At 44.4% G+C, this 20856-nt stretch overlaps 1 long non-coding RNA gene across 1 annotated transcript; it reads left to right on the top strand.

Annotated features, from left to right (window-relative positions):
* The first annotated feature begins 8 nt into the window (after nucleotides 1-8).
* Nucleotides 9-18538, top strand: LOC140385510 (uncharacterized). The gene is made up of 3 exons (XR_011933393.1): nucleotides 9-58; nucleotides 14188-14396; nucleotides 17145-18538. It is a non-coding gene; the product is annotated as an uncharacterized lncRNA (long non-coding RNA).
* Nucleotides 18539-20856: the final 2318 nt, after the last annotated feature.

Here is a 20856-nt window from a genome sequence, read left to right as displayed (position 1 = left end):
TTGCTACAATCCACAGCCGCGCTTCGTACCCACGTCCTCGTTAGGTCACAGGGTAAAGGTAACGGGAACTGTTTCTGGGTCAGCTGCAAACTCGGTTCACTCTGGAATGGCAACTGTGTTTTCCCACAACTGTGGAAAATAATCATCGGCCCTGTGTGTGTTTAAATGAGATTTAGTCCGACTTGTTTGTCAGTGCATATTGGGTGGGTGGACGGGTTTGTGTTGGGGAACTGCGATGGGTGGCATTTTCCTGCAGCATCGAATAAATGTAACTAATTTATTTTTAGATTCAGAGGACCTCTGATCCGTGTTTATGCTAAAATATATATATTACCAAAAGCAAAATACTGCGAATTTGAAATAAAAGACAGAAAATGCTGGGCATACACATCAGGCAGCATCTGTGTAGACATTTTCAGAACTGTTATCTTTCATCATAACTGGTTCCAACTCCGCACTTTCAGTTGTTACTATGCTTCATGAATGTTTGTAAATCCAAATGCCATTCTGTTAGCTCCCAAACCCCCGTTCCTCGCTCGTTATTGGAAATAGTTTTTAACTACTCGACTTCTTTGGGTAGCACAATGGAAGTCAAGATTTACACTTATTTAAATCTCTTATCAGTATACACACGCTTTAAAAAATCAATTCTTTACATCAACAGAGATTATCGATCTGTTATGACAATAACAAATGTATGACTTTAATAGAAATGCACTACCCAAAGTTCCAGATATGATGGCAGCTATTTGCCACGGCTGATGTTTATACCTCATGCATGGGACTGTACAAGCACGTGCACATTTCCACACGCCTTGTAAATCAGAAACTTTTTTTTCATCAATATTTATTTAACAAAAATGCAAGATGTCATACCAAATACAAAATATGATACGCAACCTAAAAATAAATTGAAATTGACTGATAAATGCATTGGCATCTGTAAATGTGGAAAATTGAAAATGTTAGATCTCATTGGCTTGGATTTTGCAGTCGCAGGCCTTACAAATGCTGTTGGCCCTTCATTCCACTTACACTTGCCCATGCCAAATGGTATAGATTTAGAACAGATCTCTGTCCTTGATGCACAGAATTGCATTCTACCACTATTTTTAATCTCATGGTCTGTCACCTCCTTGACTTAATGTACATAGATTTAAGATGCTCTTAAAGAAGTCACTGAAAGCTAACATGCAGGTGCAGCAAGCAATTAGAAAGGCAAATGGTATAATAAATAAAGACAGAAAATGCTGGGGAAACTCATCAGGTCTGGCAGCACTGGAAAGAGAAATGGTGTTAACCTTTCGAGTCCATATGACTTCTTCAGAGCAGTCTTCGAAGGTATGTTGGCCTTTATTGCAATGGATTTGGGTACAGGAGTAAAGAAGTATTGCTGTAATTGTAGAGAGCTTTGGTGAGACCGCACTATCAGAGAGTAGTAAGGGTGTGGAATGCCCTGCCTGCAACAGTAGTGGACTCGCCAACACTAAGGGCATTCAAATGGTCATTGGATAGACATATGGATGATAAGGGAATAGTGTAGATGGGCTTTAGAGTGGTTTCACAGGTCGGCGCAACATCGAGGGCCGAAGGGCCTGTACTGCGCTGTAATGTTCTATGTTCTATACTGTAATGGGACTGAGACTTCACGCTATTTTTTATGAAATATATATATATATCCTCATGGTTAATTTCTAAAATCTTAAAACTGGACAATGACCTTTTAAAATGACAATCTATGTCTGGCAGTGACCCTAAACAAAAGGGCTAGTGGGGCAGTATCCTAAAGACTTGTGCCTCATTATCTCTGAAGAAATGCTGACGACCCCTGTGGACTGCAGAGACCAAATTCAAAGGCAATAACACAGGCCATTTTTTCATAAGCCAAGCCTGGTCAACTGGAACCGAGTCATCTGCTTGGACAAAGGAGCCTTCAAACTTCCTTTCAAATTCTTAACGGTTGGAACATTAACAATCTGAGGAACCTAGACGAAGAAATATATACCCTTTGTAATACTGTCTTGCTGTACTGCAAATCAGTCTGCCATCTTCCATCTACTGAGCAGCAGCTCCGGACAGAAGGTGTGTCCAGGTTTGAATGCCTAGTCCCCGTCTGCACTGTTTCTACTGGAACTTCTGAACCATCGCCTATGAGACTAATTCACCTCTACTTGCCTATCTCATGACGGAAGTTAACTCTACTAGAAAAGTGAATTGTCCAGCATCAATTCAGCCTGCTGACCTCTGAAGGAATTCATCATTGGGCATTTATAGATCCTGGACTCACGTAAAACAATAGTTCTTTCTGGTATTTTCCCTCTAAATCTTTCTTTCTCTCTCCCTTATTTATTGTATGAATGCACATGGATTATGCAACAACAGTTCCCTCCCATGTTTTTAATGTGCGCAAATATACTAACCATCTGAAATCACTCTATCATGAGTATGCTATGGGGTTATTAATAGAAATTGGATCACACCGAAACTGAGGGGTTGAGAAACAAACACCTCTTATAAAAGGGGAAAGCAAATCAAAACACCTTTCTATTTACGAATAGGTGGTGAGAGGCAAAATCAGGGCTGTTTAAATTAAACCCCTTCCGGTCCATAATAGTACAGTTTTAGACCTTTAACCAAAGAAAGGATGGCCGGGATTCTCCGAAAATGGGGCTATGTCCCCACAATCGCCAGAAAACGGGCGTGAATCACTCCAGACTTTTTTCAAAAAGTCCGGAGTGATTCTCCTGTTTTAAGGAATCAGGAATCAGGAACTCCAGGGACATATCAGGTAACCCAACAGAAAGCAAATAAGAAATGTGCATCAGGATAAATTAAAAAATTAAAAGGTGAACAGAGCGGAGATCGCAAAGGCACAACCACTCCCTCGCTCACATTACGTGACTCTCCATTTTTCTTATTCCGAAAATGGTTCTGGGGAAAGAGTAACCACGTGATCAGCCGGGTTGGGGGGCTTTTTACCCCCCCCCCCTTGTCGATTAGCCATCCCCTTTTTCCAGCTCCTCACCCGGTTCCCACGCAGCTGTGTCCCCCCCAGGCGGTGCCCCCCCCGCCCATCCCACCCCATGCCAGCTCCCCCCTCTCCCCAGCAGCAGCAGCCCAATAATTTCCCCCTCCCACCCCCCCCCCCCCCCCCGCTAGATCCCCCACTAGCGTAGTTACACCCCCCATGTTGCTCCCAGAAGTCAGCAAACTCTGGCCGACCTCGGCTTCCCCCCGTGACCTCGGCTCGCACCGTGCGACGCCCCCTCCTTCCTGCTTCCCTATTCCCGCCATGATTATCATAGCGCGGGAACCGAGCCCTCGCTTCCCCCTTGGCTCCGCCCCCAATGGCCAACGCCCCATCTCCTCCACCTCCTTTCCTCCCCCACCACCTCCTGTGGAAGAGAGAAGAGTTACCACATCGCAGGATTAATAACATAAGGCTCCTCTTTCCCCCCTTTTTACCCCCTCTTCGCCCCCCATACTCGCCCCACCACTTTGTTTCAAACTTTCTTTTTTTAATAACCCGCTCATTCCAATTTTTCTTCCACGATAAAAGTCCACGCCTCATCCGCCGTCTCAAAGTAGTGGTGCCTCCCTTGATATGTGACCCACAATCTTGCCGGTTGCAGCATTCCGAATTTTATCTTCTTTTTGTGAAGCACCGCCTTGGCCCGATTAAAGCTCGCCCTCCTTCTCGCCACCTCCGCACTCCAGTCTTGGTATACGTGGATCACCGCGTTCTCCCACTTACTGCTCCGAGTTTTCTTTGCCCATCTAAGGACCATCTCTCTATCCTTAAAACGGAGGAATCTCACCACTATGGCTCTAGGAATTTCTCCTGCTCTCGGTCCTCGCGCCATCACTCGGTATGCTCCCTCCACCTCCAGCGGACCCGCCGGAGCCTCCGCTCCCATTAACGAGTGCAGCATCGTGCTCACATATGCCCCGACGTCCGCTCCCTCCACACCTTCAGGAAGACCAAGAATCCTTAGGTTGTTCCTCCTCGCGTTGTTCTCCAGCGCCTCCAGCCTTTCCACACATCGTTTATGGTGTGCCTCGTGCATCTCCGTCTTCACCACCAGGCCCTGTATGTCGTCATCATTCTCAGCAGCCTTTGCCTTCACGACCCGAAGCTCCCGCTCCTGAGCCTTTTGCTCCTCCTTTAGCCCTTCGATCGCCTGTAATATCGGGGCCAACAGCTCCTTCTTCATTTCCTTTTTGAGTTCTTCCACGCAGCGTTTCAAAAACTCGTGTTGTTCAGGGCCCCATATTAAACTGCCACCTTCCGACGCCATCTTGGTTTTTGCTTGCCTTCCTTGCCGCTGCTCTAAAGGATCCACCGCAATCTGGCCACCTTCCTCTCCTTTTTTCATCCGTATCCAGGGAGGATTCCCTTCTGATTCACCGCACAGTACTTTTAGCCGTTAAAATTGCCGTTGGGGCTCTTATTAAGAGCCCAAAAGTCCGTTCCACCGGGAGCTGCCGAAACGTGCGACTCAGCTGGTCATCGCCGCACCCGGAAGTCCCGTACGCCTTCTTAACAACCCTCTCAACCTGAGTGGCAACTTTCAGGGATCTATGTACATGGACACCGAGATCTCTCTGCTCATCCACGCTGCCAAGAATCTTACCATTAGCCCAGTACTCTGTTTTCCTGTTATTCCTTCCAAAATGAATCACCTCACACTTTTCTGCATTAAACTCCACTTGCCACCTCTCAGCCCAGCGCTGCAGCTTATCTATGTCCCTCTGTAACTTGTAACATCCTTCCGCACTGTCCACAACTCTACTGACTTTAGTGTCATCTGCAAACTTACTCACACATCCTTCTACACCCTCCTCCAGGTCATTTATAAAAATGACAAATAGCAGTGGCCCCAAAACAGATCCTTGTGGTACACCACTAGTAACTGGACTCCAGTCTGAACACTTCCCATCAACCACCACCCTTTGTCTTCTTCCAACTAGCCAATTTCTGATCCAAACTGCTAAATCTCCCTGAATCCCATGCTTCCGTATTTTCTGCAGTAGCTTACCATGGGGAACCTTATCAAACGCTTTACTGAAATCCATATACACCACATCAACTGCTTTACCCTCATCCACCTGTTTGCTCACCTTCTCAAAGAACTCAATAAGGTTTGTGAGGCACAACCTACTCTTCACGAATCCGTGTTGAATATGTCTAATCAAATTATTCCTTTCCAGGTGATTATACACCCTATCTCTTATAAACCTTCTCAAGATTTTGCCCCAGTAAGGCTCACTGGTCTATAGTTACCGGGGTTGTCTCTACTCCCCTTCTAGACCAAGGAGACAACATTTGCTATCCTCCAGTCTTCTGGCACTATTCCTGTTGACAAAGATGACTTAAAGATCAAAGCCAAAGGCTCAGCAATCTCCTCCCTAGCTTCCCAGAGAATCCTAGATAAATCCCATCCGGCCCAGGGGACTTATCTATTTTCACCCTTTCCAGAATTGTTAACACCTCCTCCTTATGAACCTCAAGCCCTTCTAGTCCAGTAGCCTGAATCTCAGTATTCTCCTCGACAACATTGTCTTTTTCCTGTGTGAATACTGATGAAAAATATTCATTTAGCACCTCTCCTATCTCCTCGGACTCCAAGCACAACTTCCCACTACTGTCCTTGACTGGCCCTACTCTTACCCTCGTCATTCCTTTATTCCTGACATATCTATAGAAAGCTTTAGGGTTATCCTTGATCCTACCTGCCAAAGACTTCTCATGTCCCCTCCTGGCTCTTCTTAGCTCTCTCTTTAGGTCCTTCCTAGCCAACTTGTAACTCTCGAGCGTCCTTCATGTCTCATCTTTACATAAGCCTCCTTCTGCCTCTTCACAAGTGTTTCGACTGCCTTAGTAAACCACGGTTCCCTTGCTCGACCAATTCCTCCCTGCCTGACAGGTACATACTTATCAATGACACGCAGTAGTTGTTCCTTGAACAAGCTCCACATTTCCATTGTGCCCATCCCCTCCATTTCACTTAGTAGGTTGTGAATCTTTGGAATTAACTATCCAGGGGGTCTATGGCTGTTCAGTCTTTAAGCATATTCAAGACAGAGAGCGATAGATATATGGATATTAAAGATAACAAGGGATGTGGGGGTAGTGCAGGAAATCGGCACTGAGTTAGAAGATCAGTCATGATCTAGTTGAATGGCGGAGCAGGTTCGGGAGAACAAATAACCTACTCCTGTTCCTATTGCTTATGTATTACAAAAAATCTTCTATGATGAAACAGGACAAACCTAAACTGGAGGAGTACCCAAAAACAGCCGAGAGATTGGTAGGCTGGTGTGAACTGGCTGCAGGGAGCAATCTTTGTGCCTGAATGTGTAGGCTCTTGGAACAACCAATATTCGCATTAGACCATTCAGTTTAAGATGTTAAGAGCTTAAGGCTTCCTTTAATAGCTAGCTTATTCACAAAGATAATTTGAAATTCAGATGCAGCAACTCTCAAGTAATTCTTGGAGGTAAGCAATCAGGTGAGAGGCTAAATTAGAAAGTAAGGCTGTTGAGCGAGTCAGCATACAGAGATTAGGAAGATCAAGAGCCGATGGTAGCGGAGGAACAGACCACAACTGCTTCAAAGTTTGGTTTCTTTTTCAGCTGTATTGCTAGAAAATTCAGCACTCATATGATCTGTAAATAACAAAATTGTTGTTGAGCATACAGTCATAAATATGCTAAAAATATATTGCTGGGTCTGGCTAGGGGAAAAGAGTCATATGTTTGTAGGCATGGATAATAGTTTCACTACAATTTTTCATGAAATATGTAGTAATTCAAGGACATCTGCCTCAGTTACATGGTTCTAAGTGTAATCAACATTTTTCATGGATGCTCAAACTGCTGCTGCTCTGAAGGCAATGCGCTCCAGTCAACATGTTATTTTATACAGCTTCAATATTTTGTGGGTATCAGATGAAGAGAGCTTTGCAGCATGGATTTACCAAACATGCTGTCACACTCTCACACTATGGACTTATGAAGGATAAACTTGTTATGTATTCAAATAACACTCCTGGCAGATAAAATGTCATGTAAGAGGTAAGTGGAGCATTATGCGGGATTTTGTGAGAGTTACCCGGTGGAAGCAACATCTCTTCATAAACCCTGCACTATGTTTTTACAAATTTAAAGCGTGACACATCTACTTTTTCCATTTGCGGCAACAACAAATATATAACAGAAGAGAAAACTGGTGACGAGGATTTGGGCCGTAAACAGTCATCAACGAAGATTTGGAGGTCTGAAGAAAACCATCGTAGACATTTGGGCTGAAAATCATCAAGTTTGTGGGACTTTAAAAAAAAACACTCAGATCATAGAGAGGCATCGGTGAAACAATCAATCGTTCATGACAGCCTTTACTGTGAAATAAGGATTTTCAAAGTCAATCAGGACACAACTGAGAGTCACTGGAGCATAACTTCTGAACAAAACAATCAAAGTTTAGGCATAATTATTGCTTGTAGTGGGTAGAAGCTGCAGAGACTACACGTGGCGCTGTAATGGGCTACGGGAACGGGAACCTAGAAGATTGCTAATTCTGCAACCTATTGCTCAGAAACTGATTGTTCAAGCAAGGAAAGAACTAGTTTGCTTGTGGACTTGGCGATTGCTTGCTTTTAAAAAATAAACAGAAGCGAGAAAGGTTGAAGAAGTACAGATCGGGGAACAGGGATCCGGAAAATAGCAGGAAAAAGTGGCTCCATAGGCGGGTTTGATGAGGATTATGAGATATGGAATTCTTATGCAGAAAGGTTTAACTGTATTTTGTAGCAAATCAAACACTAGGAAACCTGCTTGTTGTGACTTTCCTCAGCTCAATTGAGCAAAAAAATATATTGTTACAAAACTTAGTCCCCCAGCTAAACCAGGAAAAAAGACCTACAAAAAGTTAATGATAACCTTAGAAGGACATTTCTCTTTCCGTCTGCTGCTGATAGCTGAATGATTCCGCTTCCATCGTCATATGCAAGAGGAAGGGGAGAGCATTTCACAATTCATAGCAACACTATGTAAATTAGCCAAATACTGTGAATTTCGTCGAACACTTGATGATACACTTCGATACAAACTGGTTTGTGGTCTCATAAATTAAGTCATCCAAAGGAAACTGTTGATTGAAGGTGCATTAACCTATAAAACCTCTGTGAAAATTGCTACTTCAATGGAATTTGCACCAAAACAGGCTTTGTTGATTGAAGTCCAAGCAAAAGTTGATAAGATGGAGACTAAAAGCAGGTTTGCAAAAAAATCTACCGTGTCATCGCTGTACTCAAATGGGACATTCAGCTGCAGAATGTTGGAGTAAAGAGAATAAATGCAATAATTATGGTAAAGTAGGACACATCAGCAAGGCATGTTGGTCACACCACCCTTCATCAGCACAAAATACATGTACCAAGAAAACACAGCTCAGTCTGCTGGGCAAGTTTATCAGTTAAATAATGGAAATAAAGACTCTTCATGGGGCAATGTATCAAGTCTGCTTAAAGAATTCAATCTCTCAATGTGGAAGATAACGGTCAAAAAGTGGAGTTGCCTCTCCACATTGTCCGAGGAAACTTTCCAGCATTGTTTGGTAGAACAAAGTTGAGGAAAATAAAACAACTGGGCTGTCGTGGACAAACTCATTGATTCTGCGAACAATCTACAAGCAATTCTGAATAAGTATGCAAAGATTTTTGGAGAATCACTTGCAGCCATGACTGAAGTGGAAGTGAAACTAAAGATCAAGGCAGCCAGTGTGCCTAAGTGTCTTAAATACCGTACCCTTTGCCATCTGACCAAAAGTGGAAGAAGAACTTGAGAGGTTCTCCCGTGTCTGCGTGGGTTTCCTCCGGGTGCTCCGGTTTCCTCCCACAGTCCAAAGATGTGCAGGTTGGGTGGATTGCTAAATTGCCCTTACTGTCCAAAAAGGTTAGGTGGGGTTACTGGGTTACGGGGATAGGGTGGAGGCGTGGGTTTAAGTAAGGTGCTCTTTCCAAGGGCCGGTGCAGACTCGATGGGCCAAATGGCCTCCTTCTGCACTGTAAATTCTATGATCTAATTGAGATAGGAGTCATTGAGCCTGTTACCACCAGTGATTGGGCAACACCAATCATTCCAGTGCTAACATGTTCGAGGAGGTGCTTGTCGGAAGGGGACAGGGAGAGGGGGGCAGGGTTGAAAATGGGAAAAAAAACGTGTACAGACTGTAAAATTATGAGTTGGGGAGCATGCTCCTGGATTATTTAAGTTTTGTAACTGTTTGAATAAATTTGGAATAAAATACATTAAAAAGAATAATTCCTGTGCTAAAGATGGAATGGTTCCGTAAGAATATGTGGGGATTTCAAAACAACAATTAACCCAGCAAGGGCGAGATCCAGATCACGCCGGGCAGAGCGAGTCGGTTGACTCGCAATTGGTCTGGCGCGCAGCCTGATTTGGAGCTCTCCCGGGATTCACCCGGTGTTCCCGGCTCTACGCCAGGTGCAACGCAATCGCTGAATCGTGCCCAACATCTCTTAATGAACCCTGGACTATGTTTTTACGAACTTAAAGCATAGCGCATCTACTTCTTTTTCTCTTTGCGCTAACAAAAAATATATAACAAAACTCAAAAGGGACTTGAAAACAAAATTGAGTTAAGAAGTCAGGTGACTCTTTTTAATAATTTCAGTGGTTGATTTACCCCCATTTCCAACTCAGTCGTTTAATCAAATCTTTCACATCCTGTCCCTGAGCCACCAATCTGTTATGGATAGTGGAGTGATGATAGGGATGACTTCCCATTTTTCACATCTAGGTTGACTGAAGACAATGGACAAAATTCTCCACTTTGGAGATTATATTCTCCCGCCGGAGGTGAATTGCTGGAAGCACAGATCAGGAAGCAATTCACTATCCTTCGCCATGCAAATTTATGCATGGTGAGGATTACGAGAGCTTCCCGAGGGCCATTTAGTGCAGACGATCTGATAGCGAGAACCCGCAGCTGTCCATCCGTACCCCATTGTTATTCAGCCCCGAATCCCCAACCCCCCCCCCCATCACAACTCAGCCCCCAACACCTGTATTTTCTGGGTCTCCCCCCACCCCCCCCCCCCCACCCTCTTCCCCCAAGTACGGGGGGTGACTCAACCCCTCCAGAGAGAGCCCTAAATAGGGAGACTCCCCACAGACCCTCCAGAAAGAGAAGCCTGTCAGGAAGTTCACCAGAAAAATAACTCTTGTCTGGAAGCTAGAGAGCAGTCCAGACCAAGGAAGTAAAACACGTTAGTGTTGTAACACTCACCTGGGCATGCACTTACTGGCTCAGACAGAGGAAGCATCATGTGTCAATTCCGGAAAGAGAAAGCAATGACCTGTGTTTAAACCCCTCAGATCCTTGAGCTGCAAACCATTCATTCATTTACCTCATTGGGCTGTGATTGACAGCTTTTTCACACACACACACACACACACACACACACAGCTGCAGCCTTGCTTCATTTATCTTCATGGTTCAGTAACTCTCAAGTGCTCTAACCACAATGTTTACAAACATCAACCACTTCAAAGAGAGCTAAATTCTATCAATTTCCAGCTGAACACTTCAAAGTCACTCCAGCATGAAGGAGGGTGATTCCCCACTTAGGCCCCAAGTCTAACCGGAGTCAGGTAGATAGCGTTGTGTTTCTCAGCGCTGTGAGTACCGGGAAACACATGGTTAAATGTGCTTGTTATGGGACATAGTTCCAATTTGGATAAATGCTTCCACAGACATATAAATAGTAAAAGATGGATAAAAGGAGGAGTAGGGCCGATTAGGGACCTAAAAGGGGATTTTACACATGGAGGCTGGGGGCATGGCTGAGTTATTAAATTCATATCTTGCATTCATTTTACCAAGGAGGTAGGTGCTACCCAGTATATGTGACAGATGAGGAAATTCTATCCCTAGAAGAGTTCAAAATTGATAAAGAGAAAGTGTTGAATAGACTGTTAGTACTTAAGTTTGACAAGGCACTGGGATCGGATGAGATGCATCCAAGGATATTGACGAGAGTGGAAATTGCAAGGTCACTAACCATAATCCTCTTAAACTCCGGTGTGGTGCCAGACTTGTGAGACAAGTTATGCTTATGGAATAAAAAGGACACTATCAACATGGGCAGCATGGTAGCATAGTGGTTAGCACAAGTGCTTCACAGCTCCAGGGTCCCAGGATCGATTCCCGGCTTGGGTCACTGACTGTGCAGAGTCTGCACGTTCTCCCCGTGTGTGCGTGGGTTTCCCCCGGGTGTTCCAGTTTCCTCCCACAGTCCAAAGATGTGCAGTTTAGGTGGATTGGATTGGCCATGATAAATTGCCCTTCGTGTCTAAAAAGGGTAGGTGGGGTTACTGGGTTACGGGAATAGGGTGGATGTGTGGGCTTAAGTGGAGTGCTCTTTCCAAGTGCCGGTGCAGACTCCATGGGCTGAAGAGTCTACTTCTGCACTGTAAATTCTATGAAAATTGGCTGTTTAATAGGAAGCAGAGAGTAATGGTCAATGGGTATTTTTCGGGCTGGAGGAAGATTTGTTGAGATGTTATTGGGGCCCTTGCCTTTCCTGATGTAGATCTTTGTATATATGGGACAATTTCAAAGTTTGCAAATGATACAAAACTTGGAAGTATTGTAAATTGTGAGAAGGACCGTGTAGAACCTCAAAAAGACATAGACAAGTTTGTGCAGTGGGCAAATAGGTGGCAGATGAAGTTCAATGCGGAGAAGTTGAGGTGATGCATTTTGGTAGGAGAAATATGGAGAGACATAATAAAATAAAGGTTAAAATTCTTAATGGGTGCAAAAGCAGAGGGATCTGGACGCATATGTGCATAGATCATTGAAGGTGACAGGACAGGTGGAGAGAGCAGTTAATAAAGCAAATAGTATGCTGCACTTTATTTATATGGGCTCAGAGTACATGATCGAGGAGGTTATGCTGAACTTATACAAGACGTTAGATCTCAGCTGGAATATTGTGTACACCTTAGGAAGAATGTGAACACCATCGGTGAGAGTACATAAGAGGTTTACAAGAATGGTTCCAGGGATGAGAAACTTCAGTTATGAGGATAGATTGGAGAGGTTGGGAATATTCTCCTTCGAGCGAAGAAGACTAAGAGGAGATTTGACAGAGACATTCAAAATCATGAGGGGCCTGGACAGAGCAGATAGGAAGAAACTGTTCCTACTCGTAAAGGGATCAAGAACAAGAGGGCACAGATTTAAAATGATTTTCAAAAGAAGCAAATGTGATGTGGGAAAAAAAAAAATTCTCAGTGAGTGGTTCGGGTCGGAAATGGAAGTGTGTTGGAGGCAGGTTCAATTGAGGAATTCAAGAGCATATTAGATGATTACTTGAATGGAAACAATGTGCAATGTGTAGGGGTACAGGGAAAAGGAAAGGGAGTCATGGGAATGTCCCTTTATGAAAGGTTTTTGTCTTATCACACGGCTTCAGTGATGTCATTTTGTGCGTGGAGCTGAGCTGTAGCTGTGAAGTTTGTTCAGTTTCATTTTCAATTTGACTGCTGTGGACTCAGGGAGAAAGAAGTGTTTTTTTTCCTGTCTTTCTATGTTTTCATTTTTAAGAGTGTTCCAGTAAAAAACCCATTGATTATAGTTACCTGCTTTGGTAACTTAAAATATATAGTTTGGTTTCCAGAAGGCTTTTATACCTGCTGGTGAGACAGGGTCAGAATCTCAGGAAAAGCCAGTCTCATTCAAATGAGAATGCAGAGTGCTGGGCCACGCCCTTTAAAAGTTTTTTTTTGGTTTCTTGGATTTTGTTTTTGAATTGGAACAGTTAAGGGGGAATTTATTAAGTCTTATACATAGATTACTGTAGCTGTCTGGTGTCTTTATGTTTGTAATTGATAAAAACCCTTGCTGTGTTTATATATATATATATATATATTTATATATATATATATGTTCACTAAGTTCTTAGAATAAAGCTTGTTTTGATTAAAGTGTGTAGGAAGACTGATGAATCATACCTGCAGGGAAGGCTTTTGAACTCATCCTAGCCGAATTCAACATAAAGGTTGTTGGTCAGGTGGACTTCATAATATACTTTGGAGTTTCTAAGCCCTGGCCCATAACAATGGCACGAAGTCATGATGCTCATTTAGAGAGTTAGTGCAGACACGATGGGCCAAATGGTCTCCTGCTGCACTCCATTGGAGTTTAGAAGAATGCGAGGTGTTATTATTGAAAATATAAGATACTGAGGGGGTTTGACAGATGCTGAATTATAGGGCAGACCACACCGCTGCCTGTGTTTTGGCGGGGGAGACAGCCCGCCAATAGGATCTACCGGTCCTGCCATTGTCAGTAGGATTTCCCATTGATAGCACCCTTCATCGCCGGGAAACCTGTGCGCTGGCATGGGACCAGAATTCCTGCCGGCGTGAACAGCCGGTAAATACCGCCCGATGCTTTTCTGAGGGAATCTTGAACTAGGAGGCAGGGTTTCAAAATGAGGGGTCTCCCATTTAAGATGGCAATCAGAAGGAATTTTCTCTTCAAGAGTTGTTGATCTGCAGAATCCTCTGCTTAGCTAGTGAAGGAGGCTAGATCATTGAATATATTCAGACAGAGGATACAGCAGGATTTAGATTGTTTGGAGACTTGGGCGGAGAGATGGCAGATGGAGATTAATCCGGACAAATGTGAGGTAATGCATTTTGGAAGGTCTAATGCAGGTAGGGAATATACAGTTAGACAGACATTTGATCTACAAGGGAGTAAAGGGCTATCGGGAGATGGGGGAATGGCAGGCAGGAAAGTGACGTTGAGTGGGCGGCATGGTGGCACAGTGAGTAGCATTGCTGCTGGGGTCCCAGGTTCGATCTCGGCCCTGGGTCACTGTCCGTGTGGCGTTTGCACATTCTCCCCGTATTTGCATGGGTTTCACCCCCACAACCCAAAAGATGTGCAGGGTAGGTGGATTGGCCACGCTAAATTGCCCCTTAATTGGAAAAAATGAATTGGGTACTCTAAATGTTTTTTTTTAAAAAGGAAAGTGACGTTGAAGGCAGAACCAGATTAGTTATGATGTTATTCAATACAGAGCGGTTGTGAGCACTCAAAAGATCTAAACTTACCCCTATTTCTTGTGTTCTTACGTTGCACAGAACTATCAATGAAAATCCACCAATGGCAACTGCAACACGCCTTCAAATAATTAAGTATATTTCATGCTGTAGAATTTGTTCATTATCAGGGAATAGTCCTCGCCACCCCAATCATGCAAGAAGCTGAGGAACATGAGGAAGAGGACCATCAAGTATATCAGGAAGTGGAGGAACAGGAAGAGGAAGGGAGGATATAACAGCCCCTTTTGGTAGATACTACTTGTCATCTGTCTTTTTCACTTACTTGATGACCTACACTAACTATTTGAAAGGCTTATTGGTTGAGGTGTTGTATGTGGCCAGTATTGTCCTTTTCAGTAAGATGTATGTGCAGCCTTCTCCTTTGAAAAGAGCACAAATAAACGTTTTCAGTGTTAAGTGAGAATGCAAAGAGCACCCCAATGAGGGGCATACATTCAATCAGTGTGAAAGAATGAACAGAGAGCAAGCAAGGAGTTCTCGAAATCACACAGTCAGTGGGTGAGAAACCAATCCACAGTAATGTGAGTGTAAAGAAGCCTTTCTGTTTGGAAGTTACTGATTTAGAAATGCAGCTTTAGAGATAGTGGGCTACATTTTAAATGTCCCTACTGGATGTGTTTTCAGCAGAGGAGGCATGTACAGTAGGGCAGGTGCCCACCCCACCACCCTCCTGCCTGATGTGTTGGGTGTTCTGGATCACATACAGGTCACCAACACTTGAAGTAGTGCAACACTATTTTATTAAAAGGTTAACTATTTAAACATACTTGAACTGTGGGTAAATATGATACTAGCTTTAACTAAAGACCTTTGCCTTGTCCTAACCAGTTGATGCACTCAGCACATGGTGAATGTCTGTGTTGCAGGCTGTGAGCTCTGTACTTCTAGCTAGCTGCTACTCGAATGAGCGGGAACTCTGATGTCCCCTGTCTTTATAGTGCGTGTGCTCTCACTGGTGATTGGCTGTGGTGTTGTGTATGTTGATTGGTCCCACTGTGTGTCCATCAGTTTGTGTCTGCACCATGATATACAGGTGTATATTATGACACTGCCCACTCCCGAGCTCACCCCCATAGTATGGGGGATGGGAGCAGGTGCTGAAAGTGAGAGCTCACCCGCTATATTTGAATAGATAATCAAGGTTCAATTAGGCTTGCTACCAAGCGAAGGGTTGGAACGGATCGTCTGGCAGGAGTAGGACAGCTTAATTTTAAAAATACATTTTTCAAAAGGTGAGAAATAAGGGGAGAGTTTTATCTTCAAGGGCTGCCCCTTGTGGATCTGGGCCAGACCCTTTCAGTTTGAACCGCTCCCCCTTTCTTCCTCCCCACCTGTTACCTTAAAACCACTCCGCCAACCTCTCCTACACTCCCTAAACTACCCAAGACCCTGGACTTAACTATCCAGGATCCATCATTTTCTGCTTCCTCATTATAGCCCTGACAGTGCCCACTAATATGCTATTGGTGCCTCTGGGACTGATGGTGCTGCCGGACAATTTGATTGGCTGGGAGCTCCTGAGGGTGGGATTTCCTTCCTTCCCACACGTCCCCTCTTCAATCTGCCCACGGCGCTTTATAGCTGCAGGGTGGGCTGGTGTGGGGCCGGTTGGTTGTGAGAGGGTGTAGTTGGTGGCAGTGGTGATGGTAGAGAAAGTCATCCACTCCCCAGTAATTACTGCCCAGTATTTAGTGAATTTACAGAAGTGGCATCATGCTGTGCACTGAATGTTTGGGGGGTCAGCACCCATAGTTAGCCAGGAATTAGAAGTGCTCTTAGTTCTTTTTAACATTTTCTGGATGAATATTCTGCTAAGACAATCGGAACCATTCAAATTATCCGATTCAGATCAGAATACCGGATGGTTCCAGGTGTAGGACAATTGCCCATTGGGAGTTTAAACCTCCCGGGCAATTCCTGTGCACTCCTTGGATGCCGCTTCCAGGGGGGTCTCCCCTGGGGTACCTTTGAGATCGGAAGATCTGCAGCAATGTTAATTTGTTGGGAATCCTCAAACAGGCATTCAAGAGAATATGCATCTGCGACAAGTAGATTGATCAGGATGAGATCAAGTGGGTTTTGCCCTCATGTTGGTTCCCTCACCATCTGTCGCAAACCAATAGCTATGTCCTTTAGGACTTGGGCAGCTCGGTCAGTAGTTGCACCACACAGCCCCCAGATCAAAGACAGCTTTAATAATCTCTTTAAAATTGTCAATCAAACTGTGAACTCAGAACTTTTGTGCAGTGAAAACTAGATTTTTAGCTAAGCATTCATCACAACATAATAATAGTCCTGAGGAAATGTCAACAAAAAATGTCTATGAAACTGTATGAACTGATGGTAATTTTTTAAAAAAACAACATAAGATGGATAGCCAGGCATGGTGGCACAGTGGTTAGCACTGCTGCCTCACAGCGCCAGAAACCTGGGTTCAATTCCAGCCTTGGGTGACTGTCTGCGTGGAGTTTGTACTTTCTCCCCATGTCTGCGTGAGTTTCCTCCGGGTGCTCCGGTTTCCTCCCACAGTCCAAAGATGTGCAGGTTAAGCGAATTGGACATGCTAAAATTGCCCCTTAGTGTCCAGAGATGTACAGGTTGGGTCAGGTTACCGGGATAGGGCAGGGGTGTGGACCTAGATAGGGTGCCCTTTCGGAGGGTTGGTGCAGACTCAATGAGCTGAATGATCTTCTTCTGCACTGTTGGGATTCTATGATTCTAAAAGCAATCCAGCAGATGGTGCTATTTTAGCAGTTGATTAAAAAAACTTCAGACCACAACATGTAAACAAAACTTAACTGTCTTTCAGGAGCATTTGTATCTGCTCTACCAAGTTTTTACTCCCTCATTATGTGTTCAGAACCTTGGACCAGCCCAAATAGTGTCTGTTAGAACTAAGCACAAAATTCAAATGGCTCTGATGAATTAGGTTTCCTGCCTGTGTAAATCATGTCTCCCCCCTTTCTCCCTGCTAGCAAAAAAGGGATCTGTCAAAATGGAGGGGGAACTTCTCATCCAGGCCTTGCCTGCCATTTTTAAATGTCTGTGGATTCTTCCCACCTCCATAGAAATCCAGCTGAAGACTACCTTCCTCTTCATCCTTCGCAAATGAGACACTTGCAACAGCCATAGACAGACACGGAGCTCAAGCAATCACCAAGAACTTGAAAAAGGCGTTTTCAAGCAGAGTTTCAGATATCTTGATAGATAGGGGGAGCAGGATATCCCTGTTTCCCTCCTCGGGTGTTCAAAATTATATAATCTGCTGCAAAAACTGTGGTGCTTCTCTCTGTGTCCTACCTCCTCCCTCTCCCTCATGACACCAGTGTCATGATTTTTAAAAGCACAAGTGAAGCGAGCCGTTGGGAATTTGGCCCATCGATGGCAGAGAATCACGGAGACCCCGGAAAATACCTGTCGGGCTCACTAATGATATGCAAGCGGTGTTTACTGTATGTGTGTTCCGGAACGCGTTGATGCTGCTATCGAGGCGATGGAGAATTGTGACTTGACGTCAAATTGCCGGCCACTGCGATTTCGGCGTCAGAACCGATTCTCCGCCCAATCACGTTTCCCGATTTTGCCGCTGGCCAACGGAGAATCCGGCCTCATGTATTTCACCTTAACCATGGCTTTTATGTTCAGGCGATGGATGCATAGGTACTTTGTGTATGGTGGCAAATGCAGTATAAATGCCATTGTAAAGCACATATCTCCTCCACATGTTAAAGTTTCGAGTGCATGAATCTAAGGAGATCCTATTGTGTGCAGCTGTAGTTGAAAAATATTAACAAATACAGACATAACCAATGATTTTATTAATACCATATTAGTATTATTTTGTTTCATGTGAGCCAGAAAATTGTTTTAGACTATGATTTGAAGTGAATGCTTTCAATTAACAATATACAGGTTGAGCATCCCTTATCCGACATCCCAAAACCCCCAAAATTCTGAATCTGCACTTTTTTTTGAGCGCCACATGACATCACGAGTGGGAAATTCCACAAGGCTCCTGAGCGATGCGCAGTTCCCAAAGCGTGCCGCACATGCGCAGTTCCCAACGTGCGCTGCACATGCGCAGTTCCCAACGTGCGCTGCACATGCGCAGTTCCCAACGTGCGCTGCACATGCGCAGTTCCCAATGCGCGCCGCACATGCGCAGTTCCCAACGCGCGCCGCACATGGGCAGTTCCCAACGCGCACCGCACGTGTGCAGTGTATTCCAAATTCTGAAATCCGATATACACTCGGCCCCAAGCATTTCGGATCAGGGATTTTCAACCTGTATATCTCATTCGTGTCAATATTTAATACAGTTGCCATTTGTTTTCTAAAACAATCAATATATTGGCACAAAATACTTCGCTCAGTGTGTTACATCATTTAAATATCCATATCTAAATCAGCTATTGATTTCAATTAGCTGCCTCAATGAACATAGTCCATAACTTCACACTGTCATGTTACTGTTTTCTGTCCCATCAATATTAAAACAAAATAATACTGATCCTAATTTCAAAGGGAATCGTAGTACAGCCACATGTATAAAATAATTCTCACATGTAAGTAGATGATCCAGACTGTTTTACAGTAAAAATAAATAAAATTGTAGACACTGAGGATAGATAAGGGGGAAATAAATGGAGAGGTTAGGATGGGAACCTATTGGCACAGGAGGGTTTCCATGAGATCTTTGAATACAGGCAGAGGGGTGACTGCCTGGAACACTGTGATGAGCCCTAGAATTATTCAGCTCAGCAGTTATCAAAATTTGAGGTGGATTTTCATGGGATGGACTTAATTGCCCTTGATTCTTAATTGCCCTTTAGAAGGTGTTCTGAACCACCTTCATGAACCTCTGCAGTCCTTCCCACAGTACTATGAAGTAGGGTGTTGGCTGCATGCTCTCATTTCCTTCTGAACTTGTGTCTGTCGGACCTCCTGGTCCCCATGAAAAAGAATATCTCTCCTTTCCATTCAAACTACTGTAAACTTCAGGCAAAGTTAAATGAAAGTTAAAATCAACAGAACTTAGTATAACGACTGTACATTATTGCACATCATGGCCTGAATGTCAATTCAGGGTCAGAATCCTAATTTCCTAATATGTGTGAAAGGGGGTCAGGGTGGATAGAGGTGCAGGATTGATAAGAGGGTGGGGTTGGTACGGTAAGTAGGTAAACGGATGGAGTAGCAGGTTGATTAGGTTGCAAGATGTCAGTTGGGTAGGGTGTTAGCTAGGTAATCGCTGAGTAAGTTTACAGGTGAGTAGGGTGGCAGGGTAGTAGTTGGGTAGGGTGGCAGATGGGTGAGTGGGTAGGAGGGTAGTCAGGTCAAAAAAGAACAAGGTAGCGTGTTTCAACGACTACCGACCGGTGACCCTGACGTCTGTTATCATGAAATGCTTCGAGCCGCTAGTCATGAGATGTATCAACGGCAGATTCCCAGATGGTCTCAATCCATTGCAGTTCGCCTATCGCCGCAACCGATCCACATCTGCTATCTCTCTGGCCCTACAATCGACACTCAAACATCTCGACAACAAGGACACCTACGTCAGACTGCTGTCATAGACTACAGCTCCGCCTTCAACACCATTATCCCGACAAGACTAATAACCAAACTCTGCAATCTTGGACTTGACCCCTCCCTGTGCAGCTGGATCCTTGGACTTCCTCACCAACAGACCGTAATCTGTCAGGATAGGCAACATCACCACCTCGACAATAGTCCTCAACACTGGGGCCCCACAAAGATGTGTGCTCAGCACTCAACTGTACTCCCTATACACACACGACTGTGGCAAGATTTAACTCCAACTCAATCTATAAGTTTGCGGATGGTCCGACTGTGGTGGGTTGTATCTAAAACAACGACAAATTAGACTACAGAAGGGAGATAGATCACATGGTTGCATATAGATACTAACCTCTCTCTAAATATTGGAAAGACCAAGGAACTGATCATCGACTTCAGGAAGGGTAGCACGACACGCCTCCCGCCCCGCCCCGCCCCATCTACATCAATGGTTCCGAAGTGGAGCTGGTCGATAGCTTTAAGTTCCTGGGGGTCACCATCACCAACAGTCTGTTCTGGTCCACTCACGTTGATCGCAACAGTCAAGAAAGTCCAACAACCTCTCTACTTACTACGGAAGCTAAAAACATTCGGCATGTCTGCATCGACTCTCAAAAACTTATACAGATGTGCCATAGAGAGCATCCTATATGGCTGCATCACAGCCTGGTATGGCAACTGCTCGGCTCAAGATCGCGAGAAACTGCAGAGTGGTGCACTCAGCCCAATGCATCACACAAGCTTGCCGTCCTCCCATTGATTCTGTATACACCTTCTGCTGCCTCAGGAAGGCAGACAGCATTATCAGAGACCCCTCACACCCAGGCATTGCCTTCTTCCAGCCCCTTCCATCAGGCAGAAGATACAGAAGTTTGAAGACCTGCACATCTAGACATAGGAACAACTTCTTCCCCACAGCTACTAGACTCCTCAACGACTCTCCCTTGGACTGATCTGTTCCCTGTAAAAACATTATTCACGATGCCCTATGCTGCTCTTGCTCATGTATTGCTTATTTGGCCCTTGTTCCGCACTGTAACCAATCACTATTTGTTGATGTACCATTTGTCCATGTACTCTGTCGATTATTCTTTTGTCTATTATGTA

This window comes from Scyliorhinus torazame, chromosome 11 (genome assembly GCF_047496885.1).
Source record: "Scyliorhinus torazame isolate Kashiwa2021f chromosome 11, sScyTor2.1, whole genome shotgun sequence".
NCBI classification, from domain to species: Eukaryota; Metazoa; Chordata; class Chondrichthyes; order Carcharhiniformes; family Scyliorhinidae; genus Scyliorhinus; species Scyliorhinus torazame.
The sequence above is the reverse complement of the archived record's forward strand: the minus strand, read 5'-3'. Positions and strand labels throughout refer to the sequence as shown.